Consider the following 14,919-nt stretch of genomic DNA (forward strand, 5'->3'; position numbering starts at 1 on the left):
CACTTTATTCAACATACTATTAGGAGTCCTAACCAGGGTTGCCTGGGTGGCTAAGTTGGTTAAGTGTCCAACTATTGATTTTGGGTCAGGCCATGATCTCAGCATTGTGAGATCAAGACTTGCATCAGGCTCCAGATTCTCCCTCTCTCTCTCTCTCTCTCTTCCTCTCAAATAATAAACAAGTAAATCTTAAAAAAAGAGCTCCTAACCAGAGCAATTAGACAATAAAAAGGAAGAAAAGACCTCCAAATTAGAAAGAAATAAATGTGTCTCTGTCTGAGGAAGGACAATATTATCATATATTAAAAAAACCAAGAACTCCACCAAAAAGTGTAAAAGTAATAAATGAATTCAGTAAAGTTGTAGATATAAATTCAGGTATAAAAAAATTCTGTTGTGTTTCTAACATTAATGGCAAGCTATCAAAAAAAGAAATTAAAGTAAACCCATTTATAATTTCATCAAAAAGAATAAAATACTTAGGAATAAATTTAACCGAGGAGGTGAAAGATCTGTATGCTAAAAGCTCTAAGAGATCAATGACAAAAATTGAAGAAGACACAAATAAATGGAAAGATATTTCATGCTCATGGATTGGAAGAGTTAAAATGTCTATACTAGTCAAGTCAGTCTCTCAAAATTCCAATAGCACTTTTCACAGAAATGGGCAAACAATTCTAAAATTTGTATGGAGCCACAAAAGACCTCAAATAGCCAAAGCAATCTTAAGAAAGAAGAAGAAACCAGAGGTGTTAAACTTTCTGATTTCAAGCTATATTGCAATGATACAGTAATCAAAACAGTATGGTATTAGCTTAAAAGTAGACCATGGATTGGATTAGTACTATAGGATAGAGAACACAGAAGGCATGTAGATCAATGAAACAGAGAGCTCAGAAATATACCCATTAATATATAGCTAATTAATTTATGACAAAGAAACAAGGATATACAATGGAGAAAGGATGGTCTGTTTAATGAGAGTGGGAAAACTGAACAGCCACATGCCAAAGAATGAAATAAGAGCACTATCTTACACCATACACAAAATTAACTCAAAATTGATTAAAGACTTGAACAAAAGGCCTAAGCCATAAAATGCTTAGAAGAAAACATAAGGGTAAGCTCCTTGACATTGGTTTTGTCAATGAATTTTTTTGGATTTGACACCACAAGCAAAAGCATCAAAAACAAAAATAAACTAGTGGGACCACATGAAACTTAAACATCAGCAAAGTATTTGTACAACAAAATAAACCATCAACAAAATGAAAAGGCAACCTACAGAACGGGAGAAAATATTTGCAAATCATATGTATGATAAGGAGTTAACCCCCAAAGTATATAAAAAGATCATAAAATTCAATAGCAAAAAAACAAAAAACAAAAAAAAAAAAACCCAAACAAACCTAATATGATTAGAAAATGAATAGAGGATCTGAATAGCCATTTTCCCAAAGAGGACATACAAATGGGCAATAAGAACATAAAAAGGTGTTCAGCATTACTAGCCATCAAGGAAGAACAAATCAAAACTACTATGAGATACCACTTCATACTTGTTATAAAGAGAAGATATAGTAATTATTGGCAAAGATGTGGAGAAAAGGAAACCTTTGTGCACTGTTTGTAGGAATCTTAACTGGTGCAGCCATTGTGGAAGACAACATTCAAGCTCCTCAAAATTTTAAATATAGAACTACCTATGATCCAGCAATTCCATTTATGTGCATAACTGAAAGAAACAAAGTCACTATCTTGCAGCGACATCTATACTCCTGTGTTCATCAAAGATTATTTGCAATTGCCAAGACAAAGAAACAGTGTAAGTGTTCATCAGTGAATGAATAAAGTTTGGTTACTGTTGTTATTCAGCCATAAAAAGAAGGAAATACTGCTATTTTTGACAACATGGATGCTAAGTGAAATATGTCAGACTGAGAGCATTATGCTAAGTGAAATGTGTTAGAGAAACACCAATTCTGTATGATCACACTAATTTACAGAAACTGAACTCATAAAAACAGAAAACAGAACAACAGTTGTCAGAGCCTGGGAGGGTAGTTTATGGGGGAAATGGATGAAGGTTGTCAAAAGGTACAAACTTCCTGGTAGAAGATAAATAAGTCTCGGAAATAAAATGTACACCATGGTGACTGTAGTTACTGTGTTAACCATTTCACAATATAAACATATAGCAAATCATTATGCTATACTTCGTAAGCAATATAACCTTATGTGTCAATTATATGTCAATAACACTGAAAAGAGTATTAATCAAATATTAGAGCTAGTAATTAGCAGAATAAAATAAAGTATTTAATGTTCCCTAGTCAGTATTCTTTTTCTTAAACTCATTTATATTTGTAAATGTGTTTTAGTGGCACTACGTATATTTAAAAATAAGACAGATTTTTCTTTACTTTTTTTTTTTTTTTTTTAAGATTTATCCATCTATTTTAGAGAGAGAGCTTGGGAGGGAGGGGCAGAAAGAGAGAAAAAAAATCCCAAGCAGAATCCCTGCTTAACTCAGAGCCCAATGTGGGGCTCAATCCCGCCACCCGAAGATCATGACCTAAGCCGAGTCAAGAGAGGAGTGCTTAACCAATTGAGCCACCTGGGCGCCCCAATCAGACAAATTTCTGAATGAGATCCATACACTTTAAAGCAATAAATTATCACTTTTAAAAACAAAATTGTAAATAAATTTTTTAACTGTCTTCGAGGGCAGCTGTTAGCCACTACATTTGGTTGATACTTACAAAAGTTGTATAGGAGGGAGTTCTGTTTTAGTCCTTAAATCTCAATGATTGAAATTTCTTTCTTTTTGTTCTGAGTAAAAACCAGATAAAATATGCTGCTTGGTTTTATTGAGGAAAATATTTCCTTCTGAGCTAATGTAAAATATCCTATGATTTCCAGAAATGTATTCACTAAAACAAAATGGATCAATTTGCCAAAAATTAAATGAAGCGATATTCAATCTAACCATCTGGCCAGGATGATATTTGCCTACCTAAACTCTTCTTGATGTTTTCATTGGTTAAGGAATTACTTCTTACTTCACGACTCAAAGTTGCTTATGCTTCAGTAAAAACATCTGCTTAGTCTCTTTCCTGAAGCGACTATTCAAAATTGTAAATGGAGCAGTATTTGAAAGTATTTTGTATATTCATTTATACATTATTTAGAAGTTTCATTCCCAAAAGGTAGGCTTTTTATATATACTTTTGCAATTCCATATACTATATATACAATTTCTCATCACCACACTGTTAAAAAAAATCATCAATGAAAATATGTCCTTTGCAAGAAAAATCACTAATACATAAATATGTTTTTTGGGGGGAAAAAGGCAATAATCCCTTTCAATATCTGCAATCCAGTTCTTTTCCCCCAGAAATGAACACAGTTTTGGATTGATGACATCCTCCAAAAATAATTTTGTATACTGATTAAACGTAAAATCTATGCCTATATTATAATTTCCTTAAGTAGTCACATGATATGGTTTGTGTCACAATTTGATTTTCTTCAATTAATATTTTTTTAAACTGTAAATAAGAATGTATTGTAGATTTTTTAGTGATTCTTCTGTTGATAAAGATTTAGGTCATTTATTTACTTGTTGTTTCTGCCTAATACTTTTTTTTTAATGTCTAACAGTTTTTGAGGCCTTTCTCTGTGCTCTCACCCTATATGGTCTAAGTAAATAATTTATTTTTCACGAAAATTCAGTAAATAATTTGTTATTGTCCCTACTTTCCAGACAAGGACCAGAGAGAGAACATGATCTCCTCCAGGTCACACTGCTGGTAAGATGTGGTTTCAGGGATTCAGCTTCAGGAAATCTTACCCCAGAACTGTGCTCTTTAGTGCTATTTTGTGGATTTTGGTACTGCAGTTTCAAATGTTGGTCTTCAGTTTTCAAAAGATCACCAGGAAAATCTGGCAGGTTGATTAGATTGACTGTAATAAGAGAGAATATCAAGTTGACATGGTTTTAAGGATGAACTTGAAAAGGGAATCAGGATTTTAAGTAAGTTTTTAAGAGGGTAACTTTTTAAGAAAATCTTACATGGTAAAGAACTGAGTGGGATTGAGCAGAATGTGTAACACTTTTGGATTGGTGGGAACAAAAGTGAGGTATTGGAAACAATTTGACACGAAATGTTATTCTTGATGAGTAAGCTTATATAACTGTTTCTTTGTCTTATCTTCTTGGAACAAGTATCTAAGTTATTTAGCCTATTCTTGATATTGTTTAACAACAGGACAGGATGGTACATTTAACTTCTCACTAATACTGCTGCAATAAATAGAGTTTTGCATGGCTCTCCATTAGGTAGATAATACTTTTCTATGACAGATCTGTAGACGTAGAAATTTTGAGGCTCTATGTTTGTATATTTTTTAAGTTAATAAGTACTGTCAAATTGTGTTCCAAAATGCTATAATAATTAACATTTCCAGCAAAGGTATATGATGCTCAATTCCCCATACCCTCACTAACACTATATATGATCAAGCTAATGATTTTACCAGTGTGGTAAGAGAAAAGTGCTGGTTTATTTGGCATTTTAATTATAACTTCCTTGATTTTTTCCCCTGTATTTTCCTAACAAATTTGAGCATTTCTTTTGGTGTTCATTATATTTTGTCTTCTGTTATGTGTTTGTTTATATCCCATGTTATTTTTTTCTACTGATTTTCAGGACTATTTTATATAATATGGATTTCTTGCTCATGTATCTAAGGGGTGGTTTGGTCAGCTGTAATAAAGGCTGCCATTGAGTTTGGGTCCATTCCACCCATACAGATTTTGGGCTTTCGTTGAGTTGACAGCAGAAATTGGGAACATTTTCTTTTCATGGAGGAAATGGAAGTTCCCAGAGAGGTGATTGGAAATATGGAATTTCTCCTCAGGGTTAATATACCTTCACTTCAATCCATATTTTACTGCTAAACAAATCACATGGACGAGCTTCAAATAAATAGGGTGCTGAATTTACTCTTTCATAGATATCAGGGGAAGAAAAGAGTGGAGTATTGATGGGTAACTATGAAATGAAAATTTTTATTTATGATTATGATAGTGTACATAGGGAGATAGTGATATGGGTTTGATTCATCAGGCTGAAGTTTCACAAACCCTATAATAAAGCAAATTCCCTTGTTTTTCTGGAAAAGGCTATATAACACAGGAATTTTCTGTTCCTTCAAAGTTTTGTAAACTCAGCCACATAACGTTTGGGGACTAGTGTATATTTTGCATAAAACATGAACTACATTTTTCCCCCTATGGTTATTATGCTATATGGATTTTTTCCTTGATTCGTGAATAAATTTAGATAATCTGCATTTTAATATATTATTACTTAGATAAGTAATAATCAGATATTATTAATTATATTCAGGTACCCTATTGATATCTATATTTTCTCTGTAGATCTCTCCCTCTTTTCCAGCACTGCTCTGAGGTATTCTACTTTTTAGAGCTATAGTTTCCATGGGTTTGGGGGATGTGAGATAAGCCTGTATATCTAGGTTATCAATCTGATTTCCTTTGTTCATTCTAGCAGTGAGACTGGATAGACAGCGTGTTAACTGTATTATCTTTGACGTGTCATGTCTTCAAAATTTCACACTAAGTATGCATACGTTTTAGAAATCGAATGTTTACATTTCCAAGAAATTGTAGTAACTTCCAATGAGCCTTGTAATAGTTCTTGACCATGATTATAGCATGGAACGTCTCTTTGATTCCGTATCATTTTCCCTCCTTTCTTTCAGCTAGAACTTAGTAAGAAATCAGAGGTGATGATGTTATCATTTTTTCCTCCGTTTGCTCTGTAGTATACATTCCATGTTTCATTGTTTTAAGATTCATGAAAATTCTTCACGTTCACACAATTTAGGCAATGTGGCCAATTTGCAAATTGAAATGGGGTATGAAACTTAATGTTATCTGGCCAATTCAGAAAATACTCTTCTTAATTTTGAGATTCATATTTGGACAAACTAAAGTTACTTCATTCTGTATAACTGAAGTTTATTTGAAAATTTATATATATATATATATATATATATTTTACACAGGTTTTAGTAAATGTTTTTTAGGATTACTCCATGTATTACAGATATTTTATAAATAATCTAGTTTTTCCATGTACACCAAATTGTCTGGAGTTTGGAGCCTTACATTTTCTTCTAAGATAATTCCAATTGTATTTTATGACTTAAGTGAAATTGGGAAGATAAAAAAGCTATCATATGAAAAACTTCGAAAATTGAGCTATTCTAAATTAGAAACATCTGAGGTGTTTGAGCAATTTGGAGAGTTAGCTTTTCTAGTGAGTTTGCTCTTGACCCAGAACTAATAAAAATTTACCTAATTAAAAAATGTTTATTTTAGCCATTCTGACTGGTGTGAGGTGATATCTCATTGTGGTTTTGATTTGTATTTCCCTGATGCCGAGTGATATGGAGCACTTTTTCTTGTGTCTGTTGGCCATCTGGATGTCTTCTTTGCAGAAATGTCTATTCATGTCCTCTGCCCATTTCTTGATTGGATTATTTGTTCTTTGGGTGTTGAGTTTGCTAAGTTCTTTATAGATTCTGGACACTAGTCCTTTATCTGATATGTCGTTTGCAAATATCTTCTCCCATTCTGTCAGTTGTCTTTTGATTTTGTTAACTGTTTCCTTTGCTGTGCAAAAGCTTTTGATCTTGATGAAATCCCAATAGTTCATTTTTGCCCTTGCTTCCCTTGCCTTTGGCATTGTTCCTAGGAAGATGTTGCTGCGGCTGAGGTCGAAGAGGTTGCTGCCTGTGTTCTCCTCAAGGATTTTGATGGATTCCTTTCGCACATTGAGGTCCTTCATCCATTTTGAGTCTATTTTTGTGTATGGTGTAAGGAAATGGTCCAATTTCATTTTTCTGCATGTGGCTGTCCAATTTTCCCAGCACCATTTATTGAAGAGGCTGTCTTTTTTCCATTGGACATTCTTTCCTGCTTTGTCGAAGATTAGTTGACTGTAGAGTTGAGGGTCTATTTCTGGGCTCTCTATTCTGTTCCATTGATCTATGTGTCTGTTTTTGTGCCAGTACCATGCTGTCTTGATGATGACAGCTTTGTAATAGAGCTTGAAGTCCGGAATTGTGATGCCACCAACGTAGGCTTTCTTTTTAAATATCCCTTTGGCTATTCGAGGTCTTTTCTGGTTCCATATAAATTTTAGCATTATTTGTTCCATTTCTTTGAAAAAGATGGATGGTAGTTTGATAGGAATTGCATTAAATGTGTAGATTGCTTTAGGTAGCATAGACATTTTCACAATATTTATTCTTCCAATCCAGGAGCATGGAACATTTTTCCATTTCTTTGTGTCTTCCTCAACAAGGAAGGAAATGACAGATGCTGGCGAGGATGCGGAGAAAGGGGAACCCTCCTACACTGTTGGTGGGAATGCAAGCTGGTGCAGCCACTCTGGAAAACAGCATGGAGGTTCCTCAAAATGTTGAAAATAGAACTGCCCTATGACCCAGCAATTGCACTATTGGGTATTTACCCTAAAGATACACATAGTGATCCAAAGGGGCACGTGCACCCGAATGTTTATAGCAGCAATGTCCACAATAGCCCAACTATGGAAAGAACCTAGATGTCCATCAACAGATGAATGGATCAAGAAGATGTGGTATATATACACAATGGAATACTATGCAGCCATCAAAAGAAATGAAATCTTGCCATTTGCGACAACATGGATGGAACTAGAGCGTATCATGCTTAGTGAAATAAGTCAAGCGGAGAAAGACAACTATCATATGATCTCCCTGATATGAGGAAGTGGTGATGCAACATGGGGGATTAAGTGGGTAGAAGAAGAATCAGTGAAAGAAGATGGGATTGGGAGGGAGACAAACCATAAGTGACTCTTAATCTCACAAAACAAACTGAGGGTTGCTGGGGGGAGGGGGTTTGGGAGAAGGGGGTGGGATTATGGACATTGGGGAGGGTATGTGCTTTGGTGAGTGCTGTGAAGTGTGTAAACCTGGTGATTCACAGACCTGTACCCCTGGGGATAAAAATATATGTTTATAAAAAATAAAAAATTTAAAAAAAATGTTAAGGGGCGCCTGGGTGGCTCAGTGGGTTAAGCCTCTGCCTCCGGCTCAGGTCATGATCTCAGGGTCCCGGATTAAGCCCCGCATCAGGCTCTCTGCTCAGCGGGGAGCCTGCTTCTCCCTCTCTCTCTGCCTGCCTTTCTGCCTACTCGTGATCTCTCTCTCTGTCAAATAAATAAAATCTTAAAAAAAAAAGTTAAGTGAATTAGTGGCAAAATAATCATCACAATCGAACTGTAATACCCAAGCCATCCTTATTAATAACTAATAATTCATCCAAAAATCTTGCCATATTCCTTACTCTTACAGTTTTATCAAAATATCTCTCTACTGGGGAGATTGAGTGGCTCAGTGGCTTAAGCCGCTGCCTTCCGCTCAGGTCATGATCTCAGGGTCCTGGGATTGAGTCCTGCATCTCTGCTCTCTGCTCAGCAGGGGGCCTGCTTCCCTTCCTCTCTCTGTGCCTGCCTCTCTGCCTACTTGTGATCTCTATCAAATGAATAAATAAAATATTTTTTAAAAAAATCTCTCTACATAAGTATGTAATATAGCTGGTATAAATACAACCTCAGCTCAAAGTTATTTGGTGAGAGGTTAACTAAATTATAGTTCTATTTACTTTCTCACTGAACGACTTTGGGCTGAGGTTGGATTTATTCATTGAGTAGCTGCACCATTGCCAACCAACTGGCCCATAATGAATTAGCCTGCTGTCTAATATATCTCAAAAATGAGATGAGACACATATTTTAATGTAACCCCAAATGTTCTTTTTAAAAATAGACAGAAAATCTCAGCTTCAAATTCACAGTTTATATATATGAAAATTAAAAGGACATAAGTGAGATTTTAACAAATTTGTACAGATTGGGAGGTTTCAAGCTATAATTCTGTTTTAAAACTTCTTTGTATGAACAAAATTGCTATTAAAAATGATAATTGCATGTCTCAAATACCAATATAATTCCAAACATTAAAAAAATACAACGCATTCCCACTCATTATTTGTGCTTCAGGCATAGTGCTCTTCATATTCTAATTAGTCATTATCATGTAATTTCTAATTATCTCAATTTTAAACGTTAACAATTAGAAGACCAAACTTTTAAATGATAGTCGCAATGAATTAGCCACCAAGAGTGTTGAGAGAATTGAATTCAATACAAGAAAAAAAAAGCCATTATTTTCAAGTGGTATTTTTTTATTAAATGAATTTTACTTTATATTACCTGAAAAACCATAACCAATAATTTTAGAAATATATTGAAAGACCCAATTATTGAGGGGAAAGATCAACTGATTAACAGGATGATATTTCAAAAACTTCTATTTCCTCTAATGATACAAAACTGTAAAATATTAATATATTTTTGCTGCCAACACATCCCAGAATAATTTTCAATTTTCTAAATGACAGAGTAATGATAATCATCTGTGAGATTTTACAGAACAAACCTCACCAAAGTGCATAATCTCTTTCTATGTCACAGGGATGATCATAGGAGATCAAATCAAATTGAAAATTTATAAAAATACTAGTTAAAAGAACTTTAGATCTGACCAAAATGAATCCCATTTCAACAAGTGTATGAGGTCCAGTGATATAGCACTGGAGGAGAGTAATGTTCAAAATGCTTTAGGTAACATACAGTCTTGGGGGTAAAATAGTTTCTTTTCTTTTTTTGTTTTTTAGATTTTATTTATTTATTTATTTGAGAGAGCCAGAGATAGTGAGAGAGAGGACAAGCAGAGAGGAGAGGGAGAAGCATGCTCCCTGCTGAGCACGGAACCCATGAGGCACTGGATCCCAGCATGACCTGAGCCGAAGGCAAACCCTTAAGGAACTGAGCCACCCAGGCATCCTGGTAAAATGGTTTCTTTTGGAGTTTCAGTGTTCTAGTACAGAAAGTAAATATGTATCTCAAATTCACCTAAATAAATACTTTTCAAATATTAGCTAAAAGTTAATTTCAAATTCAGAGAATGCAAACTCAGGTTTCATGGTAGAGGAGTGGAAATAAAGAGCTAATTTAACAGATGTACAAAAATGTAAGAGGATGGAAATCTGCACAACTGTAGTATGAGAGGCAGTTGAAAATTGGGACAGACCAAAGGCGTCCATGGTTCAGTGTGAAATTTAAACATGATTAATTGGAAGCGATGAGTTTAAACCATGTTTTGCCATCTAAGGCACTGGTGTTAAGTGCAAGGTTAAATGAATGAGACGTTTCCAACAAAAGATAGAGTTTTGCTAAAGATTATTAAGATCGAGTCTTATTTACATGAACAATAGTTTAAATATTAAGGTTATTGGTCTTGTCTTTTTATAGATGGGGTAGAGAGTGTAAAGGATGAGTTGAAGGGCAAAATAATTCTCTAGAAAATTGGAAGAAAGAGAGAAAAAGAAAGAAGAAAAGTGAAGAAAAGAAAGGAAAAGAATTAGATCCCAGAGTAAAATAGGTGTGTCATAGGAACAATATAACATAGCAAAATAATTATACTTTATTTTTCAGGGTACAGGCCCAGGCCAGAAAATTGGGAAACATACCTGGAGTTATAGATTTTCAGGTATACAGGTATTAAATCTATTAATATGTAGGGGATTAGTTCTCAGATCTAGAATAATTTTAAAAAGTTATTTTTAGAAAGCACTATGTTACTCAAGGAAATATAATCAATTGTTAAGTTGCAGAAGGTAAGAAATTTGAGGTTTTTATGGAACACACAAATCTCATTTGGATAAGTCTTGAAGAAGAAAGGAGAGGTAATTATATTATAGTAGTGTACCACTGTCTTCATGGAGAAAGAGGGTACTGGCGTTTTTCTCTAATAATGCTTATAGAACCAGTTCAGTGGGAAAATGTATAGGAGTGATATATAATACAAGGATATAAGAAATGTTTCACTTTTCTAAAATCAAATTTCCATGAGACCTTAATTTGCCTTACTGAGCACCAAAAGGGTAGAAAAACAATGAGGCAGTGCTTTTTGAGGTTTCTTTCATATCAACAAGGAAGAGCTGGTTCATAGACTGAAAATGATAAGAACTGCAGTGGGCATTGACCCCATTATTCCGTATATGTAAAACTGAAGGACATAGTCACATGCAAACTAGAGATCAACTTGTTTTCTCCTTTGTGATTCTCCAATGATAAGAACACAATTACGTTGAACAGGCCTTACCTGTTAATATTCCATCTCCCCAGAGAGACTTTGAACTTTTCAAAATCAGCAATAATATTTTACTCATCTTCCTTAATGTATAGCACGATATTTCTTGTTTGGGAATTTAATATAGTTGATTCTCATTATTAATGGACTCTGTTTACAAATTTGCCTACTGACTAAAATTTATTTGCAATCCCCAAATCAATGCTCATAATACTTTCACAGTAATTTGGAGACATGCATATGTCCAGAGAGGTGAGAAATATGAATCACCCAAAATGTGCTTTCCCAGCTAAGATCAAATCAGGAGATAATTTGCCTTCTTATTTTGGTTATCCCGCTATAAACAAGCATACTTTTATGAGTTATTTATTGACATCTGATTTTTCATCTTTTCATATTTTAGTATTGATGTCATTGCTTAAAATGGCCACCGAGCAGAGTGTTCAGTGCTGTCTACTGTTCCTAATTACAAAAGGTTGTGTTGTGCCTTACTGAGACTGTGTGTGTTGGGCAAGCTTTATTTAGGCATGAGGTATAGTGCTGTTGACTGTGGGTTCAATATTAATGAATCAACAATATGTATTAAATAAGGTGTCTAAACAAAAGACATGTAAAACAAAGTTACATGTGGAAAATGTTGTGGCTATGTCTTATAGGTATCTAGCACTGCTTTTTTTTTCAAGGAGCAATGATTCAGGGTTTGCTATCTCACTGTTTACAGCAACTTTACAGAACATAGCTATAATGAATAATAAGAATCAAATGTATATATTTTCTTGAAAAAGTGTTCTTTCAAAGATGTATTTATTATTCACAAAGCTAGTTAGATTTACTTTTTTACATAAATTCTCTTTCATATATTTTAGTTATTATGTAATTAAATAGATTCAGGTTTAGGTATTCACTAGTTGAAGTTCTTGAATTTAATTTATATCTCCACCAGTTGCATTCCAAATGACATGCTATAACTTTACATTGTCTGTAACTTCTTTGAGTTTTTACCTTCATTTGTATAAATAATTTCCTCATGAGGCAGTTATAAAGACACAAAGGGCTAGTGTAAAACAAAACATTTTTTGTACTTTAAATATGCTGAACAAATAATTTTTATTCTTTGTATAGATTTGATCTATTGAGACAAATTAAACTTGTTTAAATAATTACTACTAGCATACACATTTTACTCAGTTTTTTTTTTTAAATTGACTTAGCAGCTACTAGATATTTGGAAGGCATCATCTTTGGGGCTGTGAGCATAAGGAATGTAAAAGTGTTAAGATTCCTATACTCAAAAGAGCTTGTAGTGTAGGTGGGAAAATTTAGCATTCATACATTTTAATAGCTATACAAAGTAGTAAATGATAAACACAAAAAGTCAGTTTCCATTAGGGCACTAAGAAGGGTGAAACCTTAAATAAAACTTCCCACCGAGAGACAGTATAAGTGACAGTTCTTTCACATGGAAGCAGGAAAAAAAGGAAAGAAAAAGTTTATATTTTTGGTATTTTATTTTTCTGATTTTAAAAATTATTTAAAATCTGTGAAGAAAAGTACTCCTAAGAAACATTCCTATACAATAATTTTTACCTAGAGAGAAGTACAGTATGTTTGAAGTCAAGTTTGTTCCAAAAGGTGATTGGGAAAGTCACGTAATGCACTTTTTTTCTTGCAAAAAACTTATAGGCTTGTCTATGCTTGTATGCTTTAATGATGTTTACTAGCAGTGACATGATCTCTACTTAGACTAATTACTAACTGCTGTAATTATACAAATCATGCTTATACACACTAATTTACTTAAGATGGTATTTAAACAAACAAATAAACAAACAAACAAAAAACATTTTTCTTACCTGCAGCGGGGAAGGATGAGGTGCTGAAGTGTATTAAATAAGGATGTCAGGAACCACAGAGGTAGCATGAGTGAGGCAAGCAAGTTGGTGGCACCATGAGGCAGGTGTTCTTTACCTGTGCTAAGAAGCGTTCTCCTTGTTTCTAAAGCACTTTCTCATCCCCTTAATCACAAGTGTGAAACCCACAAACATTGAGGATCAAATAAGATTATCTTGCTGGGTGATGTAGCAATCCATCCCAGATGCTATTTCTTTGTAACCAGATTCTGTGGACCTATTGCAGCCTCTACTTCTCTAACACAATATTTTGAATATTGTTAAGCACATCAGTAAATCAGCAGCTAGTAGCTAGAGGAGGCTCCTAAAAGCCCACTCCTTCTTCTATATATTATTTATTAGAAAAGAAGACAAAGAATGTATTAAACCCTGATAACTTATTTTACTTTCAATATTCCTTTTGATTGTCATAACAATCTGATGAGATTTTGCCTATTAAAAAATAAGCTGATTTCAATGAATTGTTTTCTAAATTTATGTGAAGAACCCTGACTCTAATATCTATACCTGTTCTATTTTATATTGTATCAACAGTACTGTAGGACAGTGTTAGAATTATCTTAAGGCACAGGTGTACAGGTCCCGCCCTTCAGACACAGTTTGGCTGTAAAACAAGTCTGAAAGAAAACTTCTGTTCTCTATGATAAAAGCTGATTGATGTTTGTTCCATTACTTTTCTTTTGATTCTGGATCTTGCTTGCCTGTGCCATCGGTTCCCACTAGGATCTGGGTCTCTGGCTCATAGTGCTGTTGTTGTTCCCTTCTCTAATGCTATTGATATTCAGTATGTCCTGCTTATTATAGAACAGAGATCAGGGTATCAGCAGTCATCTTGATAAAATCTTCTCAGCCTTAGTGTTGGAGGCAAAACGTTTGGATTTATATTACTACTCCCAAATAGTAAAGTGTACTGTATCTAGAAGCCATAGAGAGCTGAACAGGTTTGGTTTGGTAGTTGATATCAAAAAGGCAGAAGAATTTTTTTTTTAAAGGACTTGAGGTTAGAAACTGAAAAGTGAGCAAGAAGACATGGAGAACTATGGAATATGGATTCAGTTAAAAAAAAGAAAATCAGCTTTTGGGACACCTGGGTGGCTCAGTCAGTTAAGTGTCTTCCTTCAACAAAGGTCATGATCCCAGGGTCCTGGGATTGAGCCCTGCATCAGGCTCTCTCCTCAGCAGGGAGTCTGCTTCTCTCCCTCTCTCTCTGTGCTCTCCGTGTTCTCTTGCTTGCTCACTCTCAAATAAAAATAAATAAAATATTTTAAAAGATCAGCTGTTTATACCATTGCATTTTACATATACTCTGTACTCATTTTTATTTACTTGAGTAGAGTTGACATGTAATGTTACATTAGTTTCCAGTATACAACATAATGCTTCACCCCCTCTATACTTTATGCCTTGCTCACCACAAGTGTAGCTACCATCTGTCACCATGTAACTTTATTACAGTGTCCTTGGCTATTTTCCCAATGCTGGGTCTTTTATTCCGTTACTTACTCATTCTGTAACCAGAAGACTGTGTCAACTAACTTACCTGCACACGTTTTGCTCATCACCTGGACCTACCACCCTCTGGCAAACACCAGTTTGTTCTCTATAATTGTAATATAACCCTGCCTTTTGTTTCTTTGTTTATTCACTTGCTTTGTTTGCTTTTTATTTATTTTTGTTTGTTTATTCCTTTGCTTGATTTTAGACTCTA

At 34.3% G+C, this 14,919-nt stretch overlaps 1 long non-coding RNA gene across 2 annotated transcripts in view; it reads right to left on the reverse strand.

Annotated features, from left to right (window-relative positions):
* Positions 1–14,919, reverse strand: part of LOC106006356 — a 70,342-nt gene that overhangs the window by 12,543 nt on the left and 42,880 nt on the right. Inside the window, exons 2-3 of one of the 2 annotated variants that reach the window (XR_006602404.1) lie at positions 13,155–13,274; positions 3,857–3,969 (exon numbers count right to left, since the gene is read on the reverse strand). The exons of the other annotated variant lie outside the window; for it this stretch is intronic. This is a non-coding gene — a long non-coding RNA (uncharacterized LOC106006356). The remainder of the gene's footprint in view (positions 1–3,856; positions 3,970–13,154; positions 13,275–14,919) is intronic. 2 annotated transcript variants of the gene reach the window in all.

Source organism: Mustela putorius, unplaced genomic scaffold (assembly GCF_011764305.1).
Source record: "Mustela putorius furo isolate JIRA1106 unplaced genomic scaffold, ASM1176430v1.1 tig00003867_pilon_pilon_pilon, whole genome shotgun sequence".
Classification (NCBI taxonomy): domain Eukaryota; kingdom Metazoa; phylum Chordata; class Mammalia; order Carnivora; family Mustelidae; genus Mustela; species Mustela putorius.